General features: G+C 38.3%; 1 pseudogene; it reads left to right on the top strand.

Annotated features, from left to right (window-relative positions):
* The window catches only part of LOC143638586 (YTH domain-containing family protein 1 pseudogene), a 113,907-nt pseudogene extending 88,384 nt beyond the window's left edge, over positions 1-25,523 (top strand).
* The last annotated feature ends 239 nt before the right edge of the window (positions 25,524-25,762 follow it).

Genomic DNA, 25,762 nt, shown 5'->3' with positions numbered 1-25,762 from the left:
GATTGGTGAGTTAGAAATAGAAAGAGCAGCCCGTATGGTGGTTCATTCCTGAATCCCAGCTCTCAGGCAAGAGGATCACAAGTTTGAGGCCAGCCTAAGCAACTCAGTGAATCTCAAAATTAAATAAAAAGGGATGGGGATGTAGCTCAGTGGTTCAATTCCCAAATTGGTGTGCGGTAAGGGGAGGAGAATGGGTCACATAATTAAGCCCAAGCTCTCTCCCTTTAAAATGCTTGATAGTAATCCATGCTCAGGGAGTCTATGTTTCACTTTGCCCCTCAAGGGTAGTTCTTACACTGGGTCCACAGCTCTCTCTTTCTCTCTCTCTCTCTCTCTCTCTCTCTCTCTCTCTCTCTCTCTCTCTTTTTAGTTTCAATGGCTCCCTTACTTCTGGTAAAAGGTCTGTATTATTAAAGGGCCCACAAACATATATCCCTTCTCTACATTTGAACCCTAAGCCAACTAAAAAACATGACAAAAGAATAAGAATACAATTCAATACTTTATAAAAGGAATAAATATTTAAGAAAGTAGCTTTGGTCTGCAGGCAAGATGCTTCTTAATGAAGCTCAAAATTGGAGAGTCTTATCCAGCTATTGGTACTGGTTTGAGACAGTCAAAATGTTATACCCATCTGCTGTCTGCTGAAGGAATCCTGCCTACTTGTTCTTAAGGAAAGATGCTTCCTGACAAAGGCTATCTCTGTAACAGGAGAAAGTATTTCAGGAAAACTTCTATAACAAAGACTTTTGGAAGGGAAAAAATGTCCATTGTTCTAAGTGTATACTCACCTAGAAATGTTCTGAGGATATGAATCTTCACACAGCTCACAGAGTCATTTGTAGCAACAGCCTGAATTTCTTAAAATGTGTGACTGCAGTGGAGTGGAACTGGAATTAGGTGCTAAATTCCAAAAGTAGGTTGTAAATCATGTATCATGAAAATTTCCTTGAAAATTCCTTTCAAGAAGTAATTGAGGAAATGTTCAGAAATTGATACTCACCTGTAAACCCACATGCAGACTATAGCCAAAATTGTAACAGTTTTCCAATGCTTTAAGGATAAAAGATTCCCTGTATTGTCTAATGTAACAAGCTCCAGGGGGAAAAAAACTCAGAGTACAGGTTTGGGATTTCCATTTTTGCTTAATAAAACACTTTCAAGAAACAGTGATTTATTAACTCTCAGAATTCTTTACTGGGCTCAGGAGGATGTCTTTCTGCTTCATGTGGTTGTCTTCCTAGGCTGTCAGGTGATATCTTTCACATACACTTCCTTTTCATGTGATGTTGTCACTTCAGTAATATTGAGGATCCACTCAGCTAGGATATGCAAGAAGACTCTCAAACATAGATGAAAACTGGTACATCCATTAAGTGGAAGCCTTGGTGGGATTGTTGATGTGAGTACCTTGGTTCTACCCCCATATGGCCTTCCATGTATAGGCTTATAAATAAAAAGCATCATTTAAATTTGAATTTCATATAAAGAATTAATTTTTTAGTATAAGGACATGACATACAATATAATTTTGTTTATCTAAAATTCAAATTCAACTGAGCATCTTGTATTTCTACTTGCTGAATCAGGCAACCTTAAGGGATGAGCCTCTGAAAATGAAAGGTTAATAGCTAAGACACTTCTAGTGGCACAGGGCTGGGGAAATTAGGAAAATACTATGGAGTCTAGGTCCCTATCTCCCTCCCATCTGAGAATCATAAAATCTGATTAAAAATAAAGACCAAATTTAGTAATAAGAAAGATGGAAATAAAGACAGAAGCTGGTTGGTGGGATAAAGAAGAGGTACTCACATACACTGTTGTTTCTGAATGAACATACCTGATTCTGAGGCCCATATTATTTTAAAGTAATTACTTGAATAGCTTTTGAATCACAAGCCCTATTTCCCCCAACAAGGGATTATCAGGGGAGAATTTAGAAAAGGCCCATCAAGGTGATTCTGATGTGCATCCCCTAGATAAGGGGCCCTGACTGAGGAGGCAGCTCAAGCAAGTTGCCATGTGACTTCTCTTCTGCAGGGAGGAAAAAACAGCTACTCTTTATGGAGCCAGTTCTTTACAAGCAATCAACTACAGGTCCCTCGTGTTAGTAGCTAAATTTAATGTAATGACAACACTGTTAGTGAAATATCAATATCCTCGCTTTATGGACATGTTACTAGAAAGTACATGCTTTTAACCACAGGCATAGATGGAAAAGAGGTTGCTTACCAAGCCTACTGCTAGAGCCAGGGAGAGAACTTGACAGCCTGGGTACCTTGAGTTGCCTCTGGCTGTTCTATAGCAAATATTCCAGGACATATACTGTGGAGATGGTTAATCTTTTCCCTGCCTATGTTTATCCTCCTTGTAGTAGGGAGCCACAACTGGTGCCCCCTTCTCCCTTGCCTCAGGGGAGGTTTAAAGCAGGGAGCGATGTAGAAGTTGTCTGAATCCAGGGTTTCTTCTGTACTTTGAAATAAATTAAACTTAAGAAAAGCATGGTGCTGCTTATACCTGGTAAGGAACAAATGGCCTCTGAGTACTCAGATTGGGGATAGGAAGGTGGATTTCTCACAGACAGAGATGAGGCACTTTCTACAAATCCTGGTATGTTTCACACTTTTCTGGGCATGCCAAATGCAGGTAGTGGACTTTCACACAAGATCTTGTCAGGATGAAACAGTACATAAAGTGTTTCATACCTCTTATATCCAGCTAGAATCTTGAATTAGGTTCTCCTTCTTCTCTTCTCCTGGCTAGTGCCTGCTTACCTCAGGTCTCAACTTAAACATCACTTCCTGTGATATATCTCCATAGATATACCATAATGGTTATTAGCACCAGTCCTCTAGTTACTCCACCAGCTTTACCATTTCCAGATACTCTTTTTTTAAAAAAATAATTTTATACCTTTATTTTATTTATTGTTTTTATGTGGTGCTGAGGATCAAAACCAGTGCCTAGCACATGCTAGGCAAACACTCAACTGCTGAGCCACAACCCCCGCCCCAGATACCCTTCTTCATTTGAAAAGGGTAAATACAAATTCATAATTTCTCATGGTTGTATATTTTCACATTAGCTTGAAGACTTTTGAGCTTTCAAATATCTTGTCTAAGATTTGCCCTAAGATCCATCTCTTCTATTTTAAGGAGGATGCCTAGGGCACAGGTCAGATCAACAATGGAACTCCTGGGTCATTCCATAGAGAATTGGGAAATGTATTTCAGAGAAGCTGTTAAAGACAAGGGCTAAGGTTGTAGCTCATTGATAGAGTGCTTTCCTAGCAAGGGTGAGGCACTGGGTTTGATCCTCATAACCACATAAAAATAAATAAATCAAATAGAAGTATTATATCTATATACAACTAAAAAAATTTAAAAACTAAAAACAATTGTGGAGTTATGCTTCTTCTTCTAAAAGATCTCATAAGACTAATGAAATTACTTTTTCTTCTTGACAGACATAGTATAGCATGATAAAGTCTATATGAAACTTCCAGAAGTAGAAAGCTATAACCAATTTTACTGAAGATTCTTTCAAATAGACTATTTCTAAGATATTTAGATGAAATTAGAAAAGAACAATAATTAAGGGAGCAAGGCAAAAATCTTCTTTAACTCTTACTTAGATAACATTTTTAATTATCTTTAACCGACATCTTTGGAACTACATAACTTTTATTTCCTTTGACATACTTTCATGGTCAAGAAGGTGTGTCTTGGTTCACAAACAAGAAAAGTGAATCTTACATCCCAGGAATAATGGTAAAGCACCTGTGTGACCTTTGACACTTTTTTTCATCAAATCTCAATAAGGACCTTATGAGGGAGGAAAGTCTTGCCCCCTGAAAGAACAGGGGTCCAGGGAGCTTAAATGTCTCATACTGTTACACATCATGCTTCTAGTCATTGGAAGCTCCCAGACTGGAATTCACATCTTTCTGACCCCAAAGCCCTTACTGTACCCATTGTTTCAATTGGCTTTGCTTTGGTTATTGAATATATTTTTATGGGCTTTATTTCTGAATATAACAAGAAATCACATTCAGTTCAAATAATGTGAAAAACACATTCACAGATGAAGTGATCAAGAAATAGAAACAACCAACTACTGAACAACTCACTAACAGTCCTTCCTGATTCTTAATAACTACTTAAAATCTAATTCCAATTTACTGAGAAAATTTGAGACAACACTTTTCTTTCTACATTTTTAATCCTTTCCTTTCTACATTTTTAATCCATATCACCTATCTATTGCTTTTAACAAAAAGAGTTATGTATCATTTAATCATTGACAATGGATTAACTTTGCAAGAATACCATTGGTAAAATCTAGCAAAATCATTTGTTTCTCAAAAATATTTTTTAATGCTCAATAAATTAATTTTAAGTATTATAATTAAATCTATATTACAACATATTTGCTTATAGTTAATGTAAACTACAGAAATTGAAGCCAAAATAAAGATGCATTCTGGCATCTGATATTTTATTCCATTACCTTCAAGTACAGTAGCATCCATGCTTGCTTGCCATTTACTAGGATGAGCAAAAACATGTAGGACCTTTATCTCTATAAATGGTCTGGTTGTTTTCATTGGTTCCATCTACACCTGGCTTTGCCTACTCCAGCAGTCTGGTGGTCCTGTTGAGAATACCCATGTCTCTCAGTTTGTCCTTGCTCTGCACCTAACCATTCTCCATCATGATGAAGGCTGGCACTCACAACTGAATATTGTTCAAAATAGACCATCTCAGAGAATACCAATGTCAAAGTCATTTGGTGCCCATGATGAAGTAAGACAAAGAACAAGATAAGCACACAGACCACAAAAATAACCAAACACTTTTTTCTTGACTAAGTGACTACTGCTTTATTACTAATTGCAGCTTTAGCTTTGGTCTGTTCTTCTCTACTAAATTTCATTAAGACACCCACCCAATTATAGAATTATTCCCATTTAATTACAGCACCCAATCTTGACCAATACTCTACTTCCTTGAACCCTTTCCAGAATTGCCTGACACAAGTCCAGATCTTATAAGTCATTCATTCTATTGAAATACCCCATTATTTTACATGGTGTCCATTCTTACTCACTTTGGCTACAGATGTGGTCTTTTAATTGGAGAATTCAGACAATGAAACAATACTCAATTGAATGGCCACCAATTCAAGGTGGCAATTCAATGTTTCCAAGTCCCTGTAATTTTTTATTTCTACAGTATTAGGACTCCATGTGGATCAAATATCTGCAAGGGACAGAGTCTACCATAGATGCCTATACCAATGTGCAATTAGATTGTCTGTGGCATGGTATGGAGTACGAGGTGAGAATATTGATTATGTCAGAAGGAAACAAATGGCAGACAGAGACAGGAAGATCTATCCAGAGCTGTTCTGTTCATTTCCCTGGGCCTTCATATACTCTACTTAGGGTTAGAGTGGGAGGTAGCCTAGGACTGTGGAACTCCAAGGGCTTAATTACAAGAAGAGGCATTATTTCCCAAATGTCACTTCCCTTCTTGTCCATCAGATACAAAGATATCAAATTTGTGGGCACCTCCAATGAGGTGTACTCATTAGAAGGGTCTTAGCTGAGGGTGGCTAGGAAATTCTTTGCCATGTTCCAGCATAGCCCATAAACCTCTATGGGCAAGGAGCCCCAGAAGGATCTGAAAAAATTTCAGGGGGAATGTTATTGATAATGCCATTTTCCAGCCTCATGTCTAACTGTGTGCCTTTCCTCAAAGTATCTGGTTCCTGTGTGTTAGTCTCCCCTCCCAACAATTTGCCTCAGAACTTAGCTCTGTATTTATCAGATATCCATAAACCTGGGATCCCTGCCTACAATTCCTGCCCTGGGCCCTAATAAATAACTTCTGCTTACCTTTATAAATAACTAGTGCTCTTCTTCCATTGAGCCTATTTGGCTACTCATGAGGCTTAAATGGTTTCATTCCCTTAATGATCACAGAATTTCCCCCCATGTGCTGTCCCTTGTGATATCATCCTACTATAACCTCTGAGTAGAAGCTAATGATTAGATGTAAACCATTCACTCCTCAGTGATCATATCCAAGCAAAGAAACTTTGAACCTAGATCATTCAAGGTTTGACTCCATCCCCTTCCCCCACCAAAATAAAATAAAAGTGGTGAAAACTGGTGTTCAGGTTCTTAGACTTTAACCTACATCAAAATAGCTGATAACTGTGATGGTAGGAGGACTCAACTATAACCAAGCATATTCTAGGTCAGGGAAGGCTTTGATCTCACACTGACTTCTTAAAAGCTTCTGAAGCATCATAAAAAAAAATAATAATCCTTCAGTAAGACCTAGAGATCAATGTCCACAGAACCTGAAGTGCTCAGTCTATTATTTAAGAGCACTTTTTGCTCCCCTGAGAGCCCCTGCTTTTCATTCTAGTCATACTAGACTCTCCATTCCCTCTGTTCCACCCACTCCATAACTGCTGCCTATGCTATCAGGCACAACTCTTCTTTCAAGAATCTCTGATGATTCCAATGAAGCCTTCATCCTCTTCTACATTAAGATAGCCCTACAAAGAACTAGGTCAATAGAACTTTCACAAGGACATGATCCTGGCCTATTATTTACTGTGACCTCTCCACCCTGAACTACTTGTGGTGTGAAGAGGGATAGCTGCTCAAAGAACACCTGTGTGAAAGTGCGCATCAAGGCATAAAGAGGAACTCACCTAGAGTTGCTCAGGCACTGGGTCCCAAGAAGAGCTCCTGAATCACTCCAGTGTTCCTCCTATAGACCCACTCTCTTCTCATCTTCTGGAGTTCAGAAGGTCTTGAAGCTCCAGGTCATGTGTACATTTCCCTTACTCCAACTCCATTATACTGTACAGCAGAGATGGCATTAAATTTATTTTGGAGGGGGTATTAGGAATTGAACTCAGGGGCACTTTACCACTGAGCAACATCCCCAGCCCTATTTTGCATTTTATTTAGAGACAGGGTCTCACTGAGTTGCTTACCACCTCACTTTTGCTAAGGCTGGCTTTGAACTCATGATCCCCCTGCCTCAGCCTCCTGAGACAATGGGATTACAGGTGGGTGCCACTGAGCCTGGCTTGAATTTCTTATATAATATATATGAACATGTGTGGTTCCTTTCTACTTACATTCATAAATACTCACTAAAATATACTGATGCTTCCAGTTAAAGAAGCATTTTCTCTATTGAAGATCACAGCAGTTAGGTCAGGAGGGAAGCATATATTGTCCTTGTAGATAATGGACCTAATATCATCCTGGGATCTTGACCAAGGTTTCTGCTTGAACTCTCACAAAGCTCACCTCAAATAGGGTCAGGATTTCCTTTTACATATCAGGAAGTTTAGAAGGGAGAACTAGTATCACATCCCTGAAAATCTGACTCCAGCACCTATGTCTGTGATGGTATCACAAGGGACCTTTAAATTACATCATACCACCCCCCAAAAAGTCAAAGTGAATTAAAGACTTCAACTTAAAACCTGAAACTATAAAACTCCTGGAAAATCACAAAAGATAAGTTCCTTGCCACTGGCCCTGGCAGTGATTTTTTTTTAAATTTTATTTTTGGAAATGAACCAGAAGCCCAGACAATAAAAACAAAATTAAAAGTAGTACTACACCAAACTAAAACACTTCTGAACAAAAAAGGAAACATTCAATAAAATGAAAGGGGGGCTTTGAAATGGGAGAAAATGTTTGCAAACTATATACCTGATAAAGATTTAATATGTGTGTGTGTGTGTGTGTGTGTGTGTGTGTGTGTGTGTGTATGGAACTACACCACACAAAAAAATACAAAAGCCAAACATAGGTAAAAGACCTAAACAGACATTTTTTTCCAAAGAGAATATACAAGTGAACAACAGGTATATGAAAAAAAAATGTTTAACATCAGGAAGCCCCAGGGAAATGCAAATCCAAATCAAAATGAGATATTATCTCATACTTGTTAGGATGGCTATTATCAAAAGACAAAAGATAATCAACCTAGGTGCCCTTCAACAGCTGAATGGATAAAGAAAATGTGGTATATATACACAATGGAATATTACTCACCCATAAAGAAGAATGAGATTATGGCATGTACCAGTAAATGGATAGAACTGGAGACTATCATGCTAAGTGAAATAAGCCAATCCCAAAAAAACCCACAGGCTGAATGTTCTCTCTGATATGCAAATGCTAACACACAATGGGGGGTGAGAACAGAAATTATTTGGATTAGACAAAGGATAATGAAGGGAAGGGAGGGGATGAGAATAGGAAAGAGTGTAGAATGAATCGGACATAATTTTCCTATGTTCAAATATGAATACACCACAGTGAAACTCCACATCATGTGCACCACATGAATGGGAAGTTATACTCCATGTGTGTATAATATGTCAAAATATACTCTACTTTAATGTATATATAAAGAGAACAAGTTAAAAAAAGACAAAAGATAACAAGTGTTGGCAAGAATGTGGAGAAAATGAACCCTGATACACTGTTGATGAAAATGTATATTGGTACAGAAATTATACAAAATAATGGAAAGTTCTCTCAAAAAATTAAAAATAGAACTACCATATGAGTCAGGAATCCAATTCCTCTTCTGGGTATATACCCAAAGGATATGACATCATTATGTCATAGAGATATGTATACACTCATGTTTATTATAGCGCTATTTACAATAGCCAAGACAGGGAAATAATTTAAGTGTCTGTTGACAGAAGTAATTGTGGAATATGTACAATGGAATATTATTCACATTTAAAGAAGGAGATCTGCTGTTTGTGATAAGATGGAGGAACATGGAACACATCATGTTAAGTGAAATAAGTCAGACACAGAAACACAAATAATGCATGATTTCTCTTCCACATGGAATCTACAATAGTCACATGCAAAAACAGATTGTAGAGAAGATGTTGCCAGGAGTGGGGGAAGTGGGTAATGGTGAGATATTGTTCAAAGGGTACAAAATTGCAATTATCCAAGAGGAATAAGTCTAAAGGTATAATGTATAGCATGATGACTATAGCTAATAAAGTAATACAGGTTAGATATTTGGCCAGAGTAGAAATTTAATAATCTCACACACACCCAAAGTGGTATTTATGTGAGGAGATGAATATGTTAATTTGCTTCATTGTAGCAATCATTTCCCTCCCTGTATATATATATATATATATATATATATATATATATATATATATGTGTGTGTGTGTTCCTATATATGTGTATATACTCCTATATATATTTCATTTCATTTTATTAAAACATATTCCTAGCTATAATCACAGTGACACAGGAGGCTGATACAGGAGGATTGTAAGCTCAAAGCCAGTTTCAGTAACTTAGTGAGGCTCTAAACAACTTAAGGAGACCATGTCTCAAAATTAAAAATAAAAAGGGCTGGTGATGTGGCTCAGTGGTTAAGCAACTCTGGATTCCATCCCCAGTACTAAAACATAAATAAATGCATACATACATACATATTCCCTTATTGTTTGAAATGTTATAATCAGGAAGATGCTTATCATAATTTAAATATTGAATTTGTACATGGAGTATCAAAAATATGTACACATATACTCCCTATTTTTGAAATACCTATAAAACATATTTCTCATGGGAGAAATAGATACAAATTATTGCTTATGGCTAAGGTTGTATCTCAGTGGTTGAACACTTGCTTAGAATGCATGAGGTCCTAGGGCTGGGGATGTGGCTCAAGTGGTAGTGCGCTTGCCTGGCATGCGTGCGGTCCGGTTTCGATCCTCAGCACCACATACAAACAAAGATGTTGTGTCCGCTGAAAACTAAAGAATAAATATTAAATTCTCTCTCTCTCTCTCTCTAAAAAAAGATTAAAAAAAAGGAATGCATGAGGTCCTAAGTTTGAACTCCTGCACCACAAAAAGAGCAATGATTGTTTAGACATAGGTGTCTGTATAAGCCTATGTGCAGGTATGGATTTCTATGGCTGAAACATAATGAGACTCTTGGTTTCTAGATCTTAAATTCTACTACCCCATGTATACACATTTAGTAGGTAAGGCTTCTTCTCATCTCAGAGAAGTTGAGCCTATTGTCTTTTGGTTTAGAGATTCCAAAAAGTAATGGATACAGAAGTATTGCTGCCAATGAGGGAAAACTCCATCAATTTGTTTTGCTATCTCCCACCCACCATTCTTTCTTGAGTCCCTGCCTGAGATTACAGATAGCTAAAATTATGAATGGTTTTGCCCTTTTGTGCTTAACTATTAAAGGTCCTAATTTTTTAAATAAGAAAAGAGATGCTACTCTTTAGAATTCATGAAAAAGTATGGAGAGTATACAGCCAACCCTGCTTCAAACATTCCTGTATATATTAAAAGATTAAAAAGCAGTTTCACTTAATGTTGACCCCATATATCTTGTTCATCAACCATCTCCTTTACTTACACTCTTCCCTTATCAGTGTTGGCAGACCTGTCCACACTGTAGAGATGGACCCTCCCAGAAAGCGGGCCATCAAGAATCCAAGACCCCACCCCTGTAATGGCTGCCTACAATTTCTCCCCACACCCTCACTGTCCCTCTCCAGGACTCCATGGACATAGCTGCCCACACCAATTTCCCTGAATCATGCTCTGAGCTCAGAGGCAGGCTGTTGCATAGCAACAGAGGCTCAGAGCCAAATATAACCCCTAGAAGGAAGAGTAGCCTCAGATAATGTTGGTGCTATGAGGAAAACAGATAAAGATCATATCTCCAAAACATTCTTAAAAGCAGCCCACATTTTTTCCCACCAAGACTCCCCACCCCACCCCATGGTCCTAGCCGTATGCCAAGCACTGGGTGCTCTGGACAAATTGCTCCATTGGTGGTTGACCCTTCCATTTTCCAAGCACCCCAGCACCCCATTAACATGAAGAGGTTCTACTTGCATGGGGCCTGTTTTCCACACACACAGGATGCTGGTGAATTTTCAGGACCACCCTTGTAAAGGGCTTCTCTCTCTCTCTCAGGGAAACTGTCTCCAAAATGGCAAGAATCAGGTTTGCCTTTCTTCAATAGGCAGCTTGGAGTAGGATGTTCATGAGGAGAGTACAGAGCTAGGATTCAGCAGGCTCAGGTTCTAGTTCCAGTTCACTGGAAGCATGTAAAGTCCTCTAAAATCCCAGGCCAGCATCACACTTAGGCAAAGTTGATGGTATTCATTTACCAGTGTGGAGCTCTTGCTTTAAGAGACACCTGCTGCCCCTTAAAGTAACCCTGAGCACCTGTGCCAATCAAAGGAATCCACCTTCCCTCATGACCTCCCCTGATTCAGCCATGTGAAGGTAACAATAATGCTATCATTGCTCACAATATCAGGACCTAGTTTCCAAGGCACACAGACATAGGATTCCAGATGGATTCCATGAGGACAGAAAATGTGGCACTTTGGTCCTCATATCTATGACTGATTAATATAATTTAGGGCCATGATTTTTATTTTTGTTGTCTCAGGGATTAAACCCAGAGGCACTTAGCCACTGAGCTACACCTCCAGTCCTTTTTATTTTTTGAGACATGGTCTCATTAAGTTTCTTAGGGCCTCACTAAGCTACTGAGGCTGACTTTGAACTTGTAATCCTCCTGAATCACCTCCTGAGTTGCTGGGATTATAGGCTGTACCACTGTGCCCGGAATTTTCACTCATTTTTCACATCATGTTCCTCTCCTCTCATGGCTTCTGCATATGCTAACACTTTCCTAGAATTCTTCTCCATAACTAATTCCCAGAAGTCACACATCCTCAGAGCCACAGATGGAGCATATCTTAGTCCACAGAAAATGATTCAAGGAGTGAAGTAGAGGTATCTCCAGGAGCCCACACTGGGGCTGCCAGATCCAGTTGGATTGTGTTTGTTAAGAATAAGGCATGGGCTGGGTGTGGTGGTGTATGCCTGTAATCCCAGTGGCTTGGGAGGCTGAGGCAGGAAGATGGTGAGTTCAAAGCCAGCGTCAGCAATGGTGAGGCGCTAAGCAACTCAGTGAGACCCTGTCAGTGGGACTCAGTGGTTGAGTGCCTCCAAATTCAATTCCCAGTACCAAAAAAGAAAGAAAATTTTAAAAAAGAATAAGGCATCATCCATCATTTTCCATCTCATCACTTGATTTATAAGATTTTGCATTTGGAACAAACAAAAAAATCAACAGACCAATTTCATCTAATATGTTATTTTGTATGCTTTCAATTTTTCTTCTAATTAATGATAGAAGTAGTTTTCCATTTTGAGCTGTTAAAATGCTTGATATTATAGAGCAACAAGATCTGTGAGTCTGTAAGATTAAGGACCATCTAAGCACAATGTTTCAATCGGGACAGGTCTACAGAAAATAACAGGCAGATTGTCAATAAAAGCAAAAGCTGGTAATATTCACCGCTGGTGTATGAGGCTGTGTGTGTGTGTGTGTGTGTGTGTGTGTGTGTGTGTGAGAGAGAGAGAGAGAGAGAGAGAGAGAGAGAGAGAGAGATACTGGATAAGGTGCCCAACCACCAAACTACATTCCCAGCCCTTTCCTTTTTTTTTTTTTTTTTTTTAATTTTGAGACAGGATCTCACTAAATTGCTGAGGGTGACCTCAAACTTGTGATCTTCTTGCTTCAGGCTCCCAATTAGCTAGGATTACAGGCATGTGCCGCCACGCTCAGCAAAACAGGCTTTTGTATATACTGTAAGTGCCAAACTTGCCTATTTTTTTAGGCCCATTTTATTGGGACAAAATAACATGAATGACCTTCAATAAAGCAGTTCCATTTCTGGGGCTGGGATTGTGGCTCAGTGGTAGAGCGCTTGCCTTGCATGCGTGAGGCACTGGGTTTGATCCTCAGCACCACATAAAAATAAATAAATAAAATAAAGGTATTGTATCCACGTACAACTAAAAAAGATATTTTTTTTTTTAAAAAAGAAGTTCTATTTCTAACAACAAGAAAGTTTCAGCTCAGGGTTTAGAAAGGATCCCCATGTTGAATCTGACCTGCATTCAGGTGAGAGAACTCTCAATGAGGGGTAAGGTCAAGGATCCAAATGAGTTCCTGGTCTGTGGAGGAAAAGAAATTAATTTTTATGCAACAGTTTGTTTAGAGGGTCCAGCTCCACTTTTGTTACTTTAATGGCTTAATTAGCTACCATAAAAACACTGTTAGTAAGATATTGCTATGGACTCTTGGTCAGCATGTGTGGCTGCTCCTAGCCACAGAGCTGAATGGCAAAGTATTTGCTCACCCCGGCCCACCACCAGAGGCAAGGAGAAAGACTAGGCACCTTGATCTGCTGGTAGCAAGTCTGTTGCAACAGTATGTGTCAGGACACATGCTGTGATGGTTAATTTCTCCTTTCTAAATATTTCTTAAGTTGTCTATGGATTTTTATTTTTTATTTATTTATATGTGGTGCTGAGAATAGAACCCCATGCCTCACACATGCTAGGCAAGTGCTCTACCACTGAGCTACAACCCCAGGCCATGATGGTTAATTTCTGTTCTCCATGTTTATCCTCCCTGAAACAAGGAGTGAGGCTCGAGGTGTACTTTCCCCTTCCTTTCTTTTGCCTCAAGGGAACTTTTTGTTAGGGGTGGAAGTGGAAACTGTCTAAAGCCAGTATTCTTCCATGTTTTAATACAACTTAAACATATCAAAATTATTGGGCTACCTGTACTTGGTAAGGATGGTAGGGCCTCTGAGGACACAGAAAGGAGAAAAGGAAGGAAATTTCCCCAAGACAGGTATGAATTTGTGGGGTGTGTGTGTGTGTGTGTGTGTTGCTAGGAATTGAACCCATGACCTCATGCATGCTTTTTCACTCTACCACTGAATTAGTAAGTCTACAGGTCATTCTAGGAGGAGGAATATTAGCACTGCTTAATGTCAATGCTTGGGGAGGATCCTAGATGGTCCTTCTAAGGTAGTCACCCAGCCATGAGCCAGAATTTCTTTTTCTCAACTCTTTTTTTAGTTTAAGATGTACAGAATATATTTATTTAATTTATTTTTATGTGGTGCTGAGAATCGAACCCAGTGCCTCACACATGCTAGGCAAGTGCTCTACCACTGAGCCACATGCACAGCCCAGAGACAGAATTTCTTGATTTGATTATGGATTGAGCAGGATCAGGCATCCTGAAGGAACTGAAATAGTTAGAGAAATGGTCAGCTCAATTCTAAGCAGTGTGAACACATGAATGATGGTGTCAGCATGAATGATGGTGTCAGGGGCTTCCCCACACTGAATGTTGAGGTATAAATTCCTATAAGTGGGACTATCAAAGAGCATGATATCAAACACTTTTCTAACAAAATTTAAAATCTCTTCGCCAATATGTCCCAATAAAATATGAGATAAGAGCACTTTGTTTTCATGGGTTAAACAATATTATGTAAATTAAAATGAAAAGTTGGGCATGATGGCATGTGCCTATAATGCCAGTTGTTCAAGTGGCTGAGGCATGAAGGTCACAAGTTTGAGGCCAGACTGGGAAACATACTGAGAACTGGTATAAAAAAAGAATTTAATAATTAATAATGATAATAATATGATAACAATGATGTAGTACTGGGGATTGAACTCGGGATGCTCTATCACTGAGATACACTCCCAGCCTGCCCCCTTTTATTTTCAGACAGGGTCTTGCTGAGTTGCCCAGGCTGGCCAAAACTTGTGATACTCCTACCTCAGCCTTTGAGTTGCTGAATTACAGGTGTGCACCACCACACCCAGCAATAATATTGTTAATATTTGCTAATATAATATACCTAGATTGGAATGACAGATTATTTTTTAATTTCTCTATCTTATTTCCCTTAGTATAAATGGCATATTTCAAATGTACATTTCTAAATGTGAAGATAACAGTTCCATGAGATGCTTGATAATATGTCCTAAAACAATTTTAGTGTTTGAAAAGAAAATTCAATTAATGAATTGGGGTTTATGCTTCATCCTCTTCAAATAGAAAAAATGGAGCTAAAGGAACTCCATACATTTTGGGGGGAGGACAAATTGACAAACCTGTTTGTGGAGACATTTACCAACAACCTATCAAAGAAGAAAATGATATACCTATTACCCAGTGTACTCTTGGGTCTGGACTGCATACATTCCTTGGCATATGTGCAAGCATGATTACAATGGCATGCCTAAAAATATCAAAGTAACCCTACATTACCTTATTAGGTATATCTTAGAAACACTATTTTTGGAGAATAAAAAGCCTCAAAATGGCACTTCCTTTATGGTCTCACTTATACATTTACAGCTAAAAGCATGCAATAATGTATTTTGTATGACTCTCACAACTGTATGAGAATGCTGTCATTATTTCCAATTTACAGATGACAAGATTAAATTCATTGATGTAAAATCAATCTTTTAGAGTTAGTAGTAAGGAACAGTAATAGGAATTCTAACTCTCACCCTTCCCACAAAACATGTAGAATTATCCTTTATAGATGATGAGCTTCTAGGGTTTAAAAACTTTTATTTTATGTTTCTACTATTGTGTCCACATATATACTCACTCAACATTTCTCTCACTGAAGAAGATGATGGTGTAGATCAAACCCCAATTTAAGGTTCTGTAAGAGGTAATAGGTATAATATCAGGCTGAAGGGCTTGTGATTCTTACCTTATTTTCCTCTCTTTTCATTTGGAAGTTCAATGGAAACCTTATTTTCCAATATAATTTTTAAATATTTATTTTTAGTTGTAGTTGGACACAATACCTTTATTTTATTTATTTTTCTGTGGTGCTGAGGATTGAACCCAGGGAGGGCCTCATGCTAGGTGAGTGTTCTACTGCTGAGCCACAACCCCAGCCCTTCCAATATAATTTTAGAAGATCAAATAAGGGAACAAAAATGATGAGGGATTAAATAAATGGTTCAACAATCTTCTTTCTCCTGAAATGTTTCAGCAAAGTCTTCCCACTACACAAAAATGACCCCAAACTTTCATTCATAACATAAGTTTAAGTATGTGTTCATTCCTACTGCTACATTTCTAGGTGGTCTGTATGGCACTTGCCCTGTTCAGTTTAGGTAACTGTCATCACATCTCTGGAATGGAAGAGAAACTACATTCCATCTACTCTGTATAGGATTTCTCATTTGTCATTCACAACAGAAAGCACTGTGGTTCCCCTGCTACATACGACAAAAGGCAGGCTGATAGAGGTTGAAAAATTATTCCAGAATCACAGTAGAAATAAGGAGTAGAAATGAGATGCTAGTGTTTTACTCTTATGACATTATTTCATACATTCTTAACAGGGGCCACATTTCCTCCATGGGCTAAAAATTTGTTCTTGAATGTAGAAGGTTGGTAGAAATTAGAATACTTTTTAGCACTACAAAGAACTAAAGTACATAAACTTTAACATTTTATCTGTGTTATTAAATTTTAATATTATAGGAATAAAGGAAATGCGAGAAAGTAAATGTACAAAGGTCCTCTACAGTGGTATAATGATGAAAGAAAAGTTGAAAAATATTGTACATACCCTGTGATCTCTTTCATGGGTAATAGGTCACCCAAGCTTTGGAACTGGATATTTTGCATTCCCCCATGGATACTCACCCACTCAACAATTCTTATTGGTAATGGTGGTGGTTGAAATAAAATTCTCCCTCTTAGGCCGAGGTACCTTGATATGGCAACCACGTAAAATGACTGGATTTTAAGGTGAAGTGTAGGTGATTAGTAAGAACATCAAACATTATCTCTGAGACAGATGAACTAGAGGGTAGGAAATTAATGTTACTAGAAATAATGTAATGAAGAAGTATTTTAATTTGCATTTCCTTTAGTCTTTACATTTATTCAAATAACATTGTCAAGTATATAGTTTATATCGGATATAGGAATTTAAGAAAAGTTAGAAAATCTGGGAAATAACTTCTTTAAGGCCTGCATAGTAGTAGAAATTAGAATTTCCCCAAATTGCCCTATCCTGAAGTCACCAGGAATTGTATGCTCTGATTTCCCTGGGTGCTCAGAAGCAATGCTGCCCAGGGTATGGTTTAATTTATTTATATAATGAGATGTATTACTTTAAATTATAACATTGAAAATTTAAAAACACTGTATAAGGAAGTAAATCATTACTTTGTCTGAGGAGGGCAGACTATATACTTGAAAATTATATAGGTCTAGTTTTCCTGGTATATGAAACATTTCCAATAACCAATATGGATAATTAGTCTAATGATGCTGTGGTAGACAAGCTCTAATTATGACCCCAATGATCTTTGCCTCCTCATATTCTGTCATATAATCTGTCCCATTGCATAAAAACTCTGAGGGGAAAATAAAACAGCCCCACTCAAAAGGTGAAAATGTACTCCAAGGACCTTAATCCATAGCATGTTAGCTATTAAGAACATGCTATTTGACTATGTATACAACCAGAGATATGAAAAAATAAGCTCTATACATGTAATAAGAATTATAATGCATTCTGCTGTTATATATAAATTTAAAAAAAAAATAAAAAGAACTTGATATTTGGGCTGGGGTTGTGGCTCAGTGGTAGAGTGCTCACCTACCATGTGCAAGGCCCTGGGTTCAATCCTCAGCACTACATAAAAATAAATAAATAAAATAAAGATATTGTGTCCAACTACAACTAAAAAGTAAATATTAAAAAAAAAAGAACATGAGGAAGGCTGAGGTTGTGGCTCAGTGGTAGAGTGCTCGCCTAGCACGTGCAAGACCCTGGGTTCAATCCTCAGTACCACATACAATAAATAAAATAAAAGTATTGTGTCCAACTACATCTAAAAAGTAAATATTAAAAAAAAGAACATGAGGGTCTGGGGTTGTGGCTCAGCGATAGAGCATTTGACTCACACACGTGAGGCACTGAGTTCAATCCTCAGCACCACATAAAAATAAACAAAATAAAGGTAAAAAAAAACCCATGATATCTGCCTTTCTCTACCTTCTCACTTAATAACACTTAGTTTAGTCTTATCAGCCTAAAACAAACAAAGAAACAGGTGTATCAGCCAGGTGTGGCAGTGCATACCTGTAATCCCAACATCTCAGGAGGCTGAGGCAGGAGTATTGTGAATTCAAGGACAGCCTCAACAATTTAGCAAGGCCCTAAGCAACTCAGAGAGATACTGTCCCTAAATAATATATAAACAGGGCTGTGGCTCCGTGGTTAAGAATCCCTGGGTTCAATTCCTGGTACCAAAAACAAACAAACAAACAAAAAAACCTGGTACATCATTAAAGCCAGGATAGTCATTCCATGACTCTCCAGGAATGAATAACATAAAAGATAAAATTGTTGAGGAATCACCAAACAGCAGGATCCTTGTTACTTGCATGATTTGTGCCTTCTTCCACCTCCAATCTATGTGTTCTCTTAACAGCTGCAGTAACTCATCTCTATCACAGGCAAATATGATTATACAGTATGCAGCATAATAGGAGATACGTAATATTTGGCTCCAGACTGACCTACTGACCAAATGACTGCCCTTTCCACAAGGCTGAAGTGCTCACAAAGGAAAGGAAAAGCACCTTTTAAATGTACCTAAAGCTAATCAAAATTCTTAAACACTAGTCTGCCTCTACTGTCATTATACAGAAGTAAAAACTAGCTCTTTTCTTTGTTTGGTTAGCAAGCTTAACACTCTATGGTCAATGCTGTGTCTCCATTCTGCTCAAGAAGTCCTAAAAAAAGAGTTTCATTTCCATCAAAGTTGTATCTTTTTGTGATTTTTCTGGTGAAGAACATGAAAAAGCCATTGAGATTATAACACAATATGCTATTTGGCTATGAAGAAAAATCTAATACACATAAAGATATACAATCATTAAATTGGTAGGTTAAAAGTAAGTCTGATAAAAATAAATATTTATATAGAGTCAGAGAAGTTGCACATATTGAGGTTGATGATGTATATTCTCTAAAAATATAATACATATTTATTGGCTTCATGCACTGACAAAGTCAAGAATCAATGACCAACCCAGGAACAATAAGCAACTTACATATGAAATTTGAGTCTCCTATACTCATTTCTTACTTAAAAAAGGAAGAAGAAAGCAAGTCTATATGATTAAACCCAGGTCTGAGATTGGGATTTTACCAGATGAATCAGAATAAACAATCACACCAGATGGTAAGTAAAAAAAGGACAGTCAAAGAAAACAATTTGAACAACAAATATTAGTGACTGTAATGGATTAAAACATTAAATATAGAAAAATCTGTAAGTCATGATGACACTCTAAAAAGGAAAACAAAACACAAAAGATACCAACTTATTGCTCACCTTTGGAAGCTTCTAGGGAAATATCTCATTATTTTGAAAAGTGGAAATACTATGAAAGATACAAGTATTCATTATACTATTCCTCTGTGTACTATAACTGTGAATCCTAATAATCGATGGGGTAGTAGTTTCTGTTTTAGAAAACATCCAGCTAATAAATGAAGAAATTACAGAATTATAACATGACCACTGTATAATTTTTAATGAAATGCATATCTAGATATAAATCTTAAGAGAAATTAAAAATCATGAGGTAAAAAAAAAACTAATGGGAAATTTTATAATGGATGCATTACCTGAGCCCAGTGTTCAATCTTAAAGTCACAGTAGCAGTGACAATCAACATGATAAGGTTCCTAAAAATTCATATATTGAAATCATAATACCCAATATGAAAGTACGAGGAAATAGGGCCTTTGGGAGATCATTAGGTCATGAGGGTTGAACTCTCATGATGGGATTAGTTCACTAATAATTAGAGACACCAATGAGCTTGCTTCCTCTCTGCAAGTACACAAAAAGGAAAGGTCATATGAGGACATAATCAGAAAGAGGACCCTCACCAAGAAGCAAACAATGCTTGAGCTAGCACTCTGAACTCAGATATCGAGCTTCTAGACATGTGAGAAATAAAGGTTGTTTAACACATCCACTCTATGGTTATTTCTTACAGTAGTCTGAACTAACACATGGTGTGAGACTATAGGAGGTACCTAACACCATATCTGAGGTACATTTACCAAAAGAAATCTGAATTGGATAAAGACTCTAATTACCAATTTATAGGAAATATGAGGGACCAGAACAGTAAGAAATAATACAATATACAATGAGCAAAATTGAGAATACAAATTACATAGGCCAAAGACCAAGTACAATAATCAAATTAGAAAGTAAAGATGGGAAGAGGGAGAGAGATGACCTTCTTCATATTAAAGGAGAGCTAAAACTTCAGAGAAAGTTGAATTAACAAAAAAAAAATACAACTATAATGAGATACTATTACATACAGAGAACAAGAGAATAAAAGATGGAAAATGCCAAGTATTGGTAAGGATGTAAAAAGGCCAGAACTCTCACACTGCTGTGGAGAATATAAATTAGAATAACCACTTTGAAAAACTGCTTGGCAGTGACTGCTGAGGATACATATATCCTATAACTTAGGTCTGGGGTAGATAGAGGCCCAAGAGAAATGAAAATAGGTATCCATCCAAATATATGTGTAAGACATTCATAATACATAAATCAAGAACTAAAACAATTTCAAATACTCATAACAAATACACTTATTGTGAAATATATTAATTCAATGTAATACTATCACTAATAAGAATGAACAATCAACATCTATAGACAATGATAAGTGTAAATCTCACACATAGCATGTTAATTAACTGAAAGAAATTGGACAGAAAATTGAATCTCCCAACATAGTATTGTGCTGGATAAGAAAAGTCAACTCCTTGGAGGCTGGGGTTGTGGGGTTCTATCCCCAGCACCACATAAAAATAAACACATAAAATAAAGATATTGTGTCCATCTACAACAAAAAAGAAAGAAAGAAAAAGTCAACACCTCATTTCCTCTTATTCAAAGATACTCAATGTCCTCTCCTAGTTATCTATATCCTAAGCTCATGAAAAATGACTTACTACATATAAATATGTGGCAAATGCCTTATCTGATGGACAGACATATTAGTGAATGACAAGATATACCTGACCCTCAGTTCCAGATCTAACCCACATATTCTAGGTGATGTTGGGTAAGTCACCACACCTCATTTGACTCACCCATCAGTGGGGGGTCTAATTAGCCACACCTCCCAACCAATGAAGTCTGGAGCACAGAACAATGTGATTTCCATCTGGAAAAGCACTATGAGTTTCTAAAGGAAAAAAATCACCATGGAGGTTCAAGGAATTATCTTAAGAATCCAGCTGTCTAATACATAGTAATTGTGGTGATTGTCAACATTTTTACTTTGATAATTATTACATTTTTGTTTTTCTAAAATAAATATAATTTGATACAATGTGGGGTGATTCTACAAGCATAGATTCCCCCAAAAGAACTATGGTCACAATGTAACATTAAACATCATGGGCTGATAGAGTTCAACAAACGTCTGTTTCTTCTAAAGTATACTGGTGAGGAGTGTGGGCTCTGGAGACAGACTAGGGACAAGCCCTAGTTACATCACTTGAAAACTCTGAATACACTTATGTCAGCATACTATCACTTATTGGCATCATTGGTAAAACTGACATTAGATAGTACTTCTCACAGAAGAGAAAACAATTTTTAAATATTTCTTTGTGCTTTGGTTATTAAAAATATAGTGTTGGGGTTATAGCTCAGTGGTTGAGCATTTGCATTGCATGCATGAGGCACTGGTTTGATCCTCAGCACCACACAAAAAATAAATAAAATAAATATATTGTGTCCATTTACAACTAAAAAAAATTTTAAATATATAAATTTTCAGGAATAACATTTTAAAAATTCATGACATAGGGAAAAGAAAATTCTAAAGTCTTAAAACTGAATATTAATTATCAATTAATTTTATTGAATATTATTTCTAATTGACAGGGGGAAATTACACACATTATTGGGATATTCTGTGATGCTTTGGTATATGTTAATATTAGTGAATGATAAGTTTCATTCCATGATCAGAAAGCTCCATTGCTTTGGGCCTCAGATAAGGCAAAACATCTTGGCGGAAAGGCATAGCAGAGGAAAATAGAGGGGGGGCGGTGGAGGGGAGAGGGAGGGAGGGAGGGAGGGAGGGAGAGAGAGAGAGAAAGAGAGGCCAGGAAAAGAAATACCCTTCCAGGGCATGTTCCCAGTGACCTACTTCTTCCAACTAGGCCCCATCTCCTAAAATTTCTACCACCTCCCCATAATGCCATCAAATTATTAATCAATCAGTGAATTAATCCATTGATAAGGTCAAAGCTATCATGATCCAATCACTTCCCAAAAGTTCCACCTTTAAATATTGCTGTACTAGGGAACAAGCTTTCAAAACATTAATCTTTGTGGGAGAGTTCATATACAAACCATACCAGACAGTCATGCATAATTCCAGGATAACTGGCGTGCCTGTTATTGTAATTAACCCAAATTGCACTGATCCTTCTCTCCATTTGAGAATGAAGATTGCTTTCTTACATGGGATCACAATTAAAACCTAAAGCATGCCTGTTCATCAGGAGGTTGTAGGTGTTGTTACCCTGTTTCATAGATAAGACTGGTGGAAAGTTAGTCACCTTCTTAGTGTCCCAGTGATGAGGTTATGATCATTTCATTCTTGCTCCAGTAGCCTATGACACTCTACATCTCACTTGGTTCTTATCTATGAGTTATTGGTTCTGTGGTGTACAGTCCACACCTTCCTCAGATGTACACTTGAAAGACAAAGACTATTTTTGAAACCACCATACAAAAAAAATGGGGCTGGAGTGATGCCTTGCCTACTTCTACCCAGTTAACTTGAAGTTGTGCAATGACACTTTTCCTCAGCTCCATCTCCTTACCCTCTTACACCCAGCAGTGACACTCATACTCACAAATATTGGAAATGTGGATTTATCCCTGCTTGCTGTTATATTCCCAAGTATTCTCTCTACATTTATGCTATTATGTTAATGTCAAATGTATTGCACAGACAGAATGAAGGAGGCAAAGATGGAATTGGGAACTAATATTTGTTGAGGGCCTACTAGATGCCACACATTATAGGTAGGTATTTTCAGACTTTTTCTCTTCAAGTCCTCAAAGTGATACTTTGAGGTTCAGATCATTACCTCCTTCCTATAGCTGGGCTTAGAGAGCAAAGTACATGCTCTAGGAGCTCTAGAGAGATGTCAAAGTGACATTGAAGCCAATTTGAAGGCCACTGATCAATGCTTGGATAATTTTAACATCAGTATATATGATAATAATAACAGAGGCTAACCCTTTGTTAAAAATGTTGTTCTTTGGGTCATACCAATATAAATAATACATTGAGAAATATATTTATAAATAAATAAAACAGGCCATTTGGGTCAGCACTCCCTCAGTGTGGCCACTCAAAGCTGCACACCCAGTGCCTACTGCTGCAACTAGCTGTACCAGGGGGAATTGGGATGAAGCCCAGGGAAGGGCTTGAGAGGCCCAACTTCCACACTGTTTATAAAGCAGGTGGACCAGTAGTGTGGACCCCCAGAGAACAAAAAGGCAAGATAATAAAGTACAAAATGGTTCTTTGCATCACAAGGATATAGTTCATGACAAAAACTCCAAGCCCTACCTTTCTGGACAGTCCAATCGGGGTAACAGTTACCCCTTGATGTGCAGGGGACCCTCCAATTCCATACCTCACCACCTATGGGCAGCTCCATAATGGAGACAATCATTCCATGCACGATGCTGTTTTTAGGAAGCCAGGGGGCCTGGGGAACAACATGTATCAACATAGGTTTAGTTTCTTCCCTCAAAACCCTATATTCTCAGCTGCTGCAGTCTGGCTGGGCACAATTCAGGAGCCACTTGTCAAAAGAAACGAACTTTATTTTTAGAACACACACACCAAACCACACAGCTCCTCAGGAAAGACCTTCAGAGCCAAACTGCTTCCCACAAGCCTCTCAACCTCCCCCACTCCTCCTGCTCTTGAGGCCGATTGGCTGGGTTGTGTGGGCGGAGCCAAAAAAGTCCCCCAATGAGCAGCTCCGTGGTCTGAAAGGGTGGGGAAACAGCCCAGTGAGCATCACCACAGAGGGGCCAAACAGTTGGCAGCTAGAAGTTGCTGGGGCCGCTGTGAGCCAATCATCAGCTGGCAGCTGGAAGTTTGCTGGCAGCTGGAAGTTTACTGGGGCCCCTTCGGCTGTGGCTCTCAATACTCAGCAGGAGGGGCAAGTAGTTCTCAGAGCAGCAGACTCAGAGCTCCACATACAGAAGCAGCTATACTTATCTGTCAAGCCCCCTGAGTGGCATGGTTGTTGATGGACAGACAGGTTTTCACAGTGACATACTTACCAAGGCACCTGGGATGAACATCCTGGAACAGGGCACAAGGATGTTACCACTTCTGAAGTCAAGATGATGGGCTCTTTATCAATGATGTTGCACTGACAGGAATCCTTTCTAGCAGCAGTGGGACAAATGTAAACATGCTAGTTTCAAAGCCAACCTCTTGGGCTGCCATTGCTGACAAGCCTGCAAAACCATAGCCTAAAATGAAAAAGAAAAAAAAGTGGGCCTGTAGTAGGGGTTGTGATGCCTCCTCCACCTATAAAAAAACCACATGGACACTGGCACCCAGGATAATAAAGGGCCTGTGCTGAAGGTCCCAGCTCCTGGCAGTCACCTGCCCCTAGTTTACCCTGCAGCCCCAGCAGGTGGTCCATATTCTCCCAGCTCAGGCCTCCCCTATTGGCCCAGTCACAGTATCAGAGCCCTCAGCAGCCACCCAAACCTGCTGGATTACCCCTTATAACAAAAACACTGCATTTAAGTAGAAAAGGGAGGCTAGAAGTCGTAGTAACACTCCTGAAATCACCCAGATTAATTTTGCCCCAAGTATAGACTTCCACCCTGTCCTTGAGAAATATAAGGCCCTCTACAGCTACAACCTTAAATAGTTTGAGTGAGCCCTTAAAAATGGGCATGTTCATCATAAGGAGTTATTCAGAGGACAACATCCATCACTTCATCAAGTACTGCATCTGGTGCCACACTGAACATGGCAACAAGCTCCTGAATAACACCTTCCCTGCAGTGAGCAGATAGGGGCCTGTCTACCTGCTTTTCAGCATCAATGAGACTAGGCATTTCTGTGGGGTGTGGCCAAGATGAAGTTTCCTGTGGACTATGGCACCACGGCTGTGATCTGGTCTCAGAATAACTGGAAGGTCACGTTTGACATGAAGTGGATTTTTGTCAAAAATGTGCCCAATAACCAGCTCCAGCACATCAGACTATGGAACAACAACAAACCAGTCACAAACTCCTGAGAGACAAAGGAGGTGCCTCTAGTAAAAGCAAAACAAATGCTGAGAATTATTGCTTCCTTCAAGAACACCATCTGAAGCCTTGAAGACTTTTCTCACTATGAGAAATGTCAGGAGGACGGAGAGGTGGTGCACAATGAATGGCAAAATCGAGGCAAACAATAAGGACAAACTAGTCTCTTATGTTAACAGTTGACTTTGAAAGCAAAGTATATTTGGTGCTATCTTCATGCTATGTTCATGTTCACCTACTTTGCAGTTAATTTTTGCCAGATGGATCTGCATTCATTTGTATTTTTCCTTGTGTTATAATGTTACAGAATTCACTAACAGAGAAGTGTTTTGTCAGCTTATCAGTCAGAACTAATGCAAAATATAAATATCCTTAAAAACAACAAAAACCT

The sequence above is a fragment of the Callospermophilus lateralis genome, chromosome X, assembly GCF_048772815.1.
Source record: "Callospermophilus lateralis isolate mCalLat2 chromosome X, mCalLat2.hap1, whole genome shotgun sequence".
Taxonomy (NCBI): domain Eukaryota; kingdom Metazoa; phylum Chordata; class Mammalia; order Rodentia; family Sciuridae; genus Callospermophilus; species Callospermophilus lateralis.
This window is presented reverse-complemented; position numbering and strand designations above follow the sequence as displayed.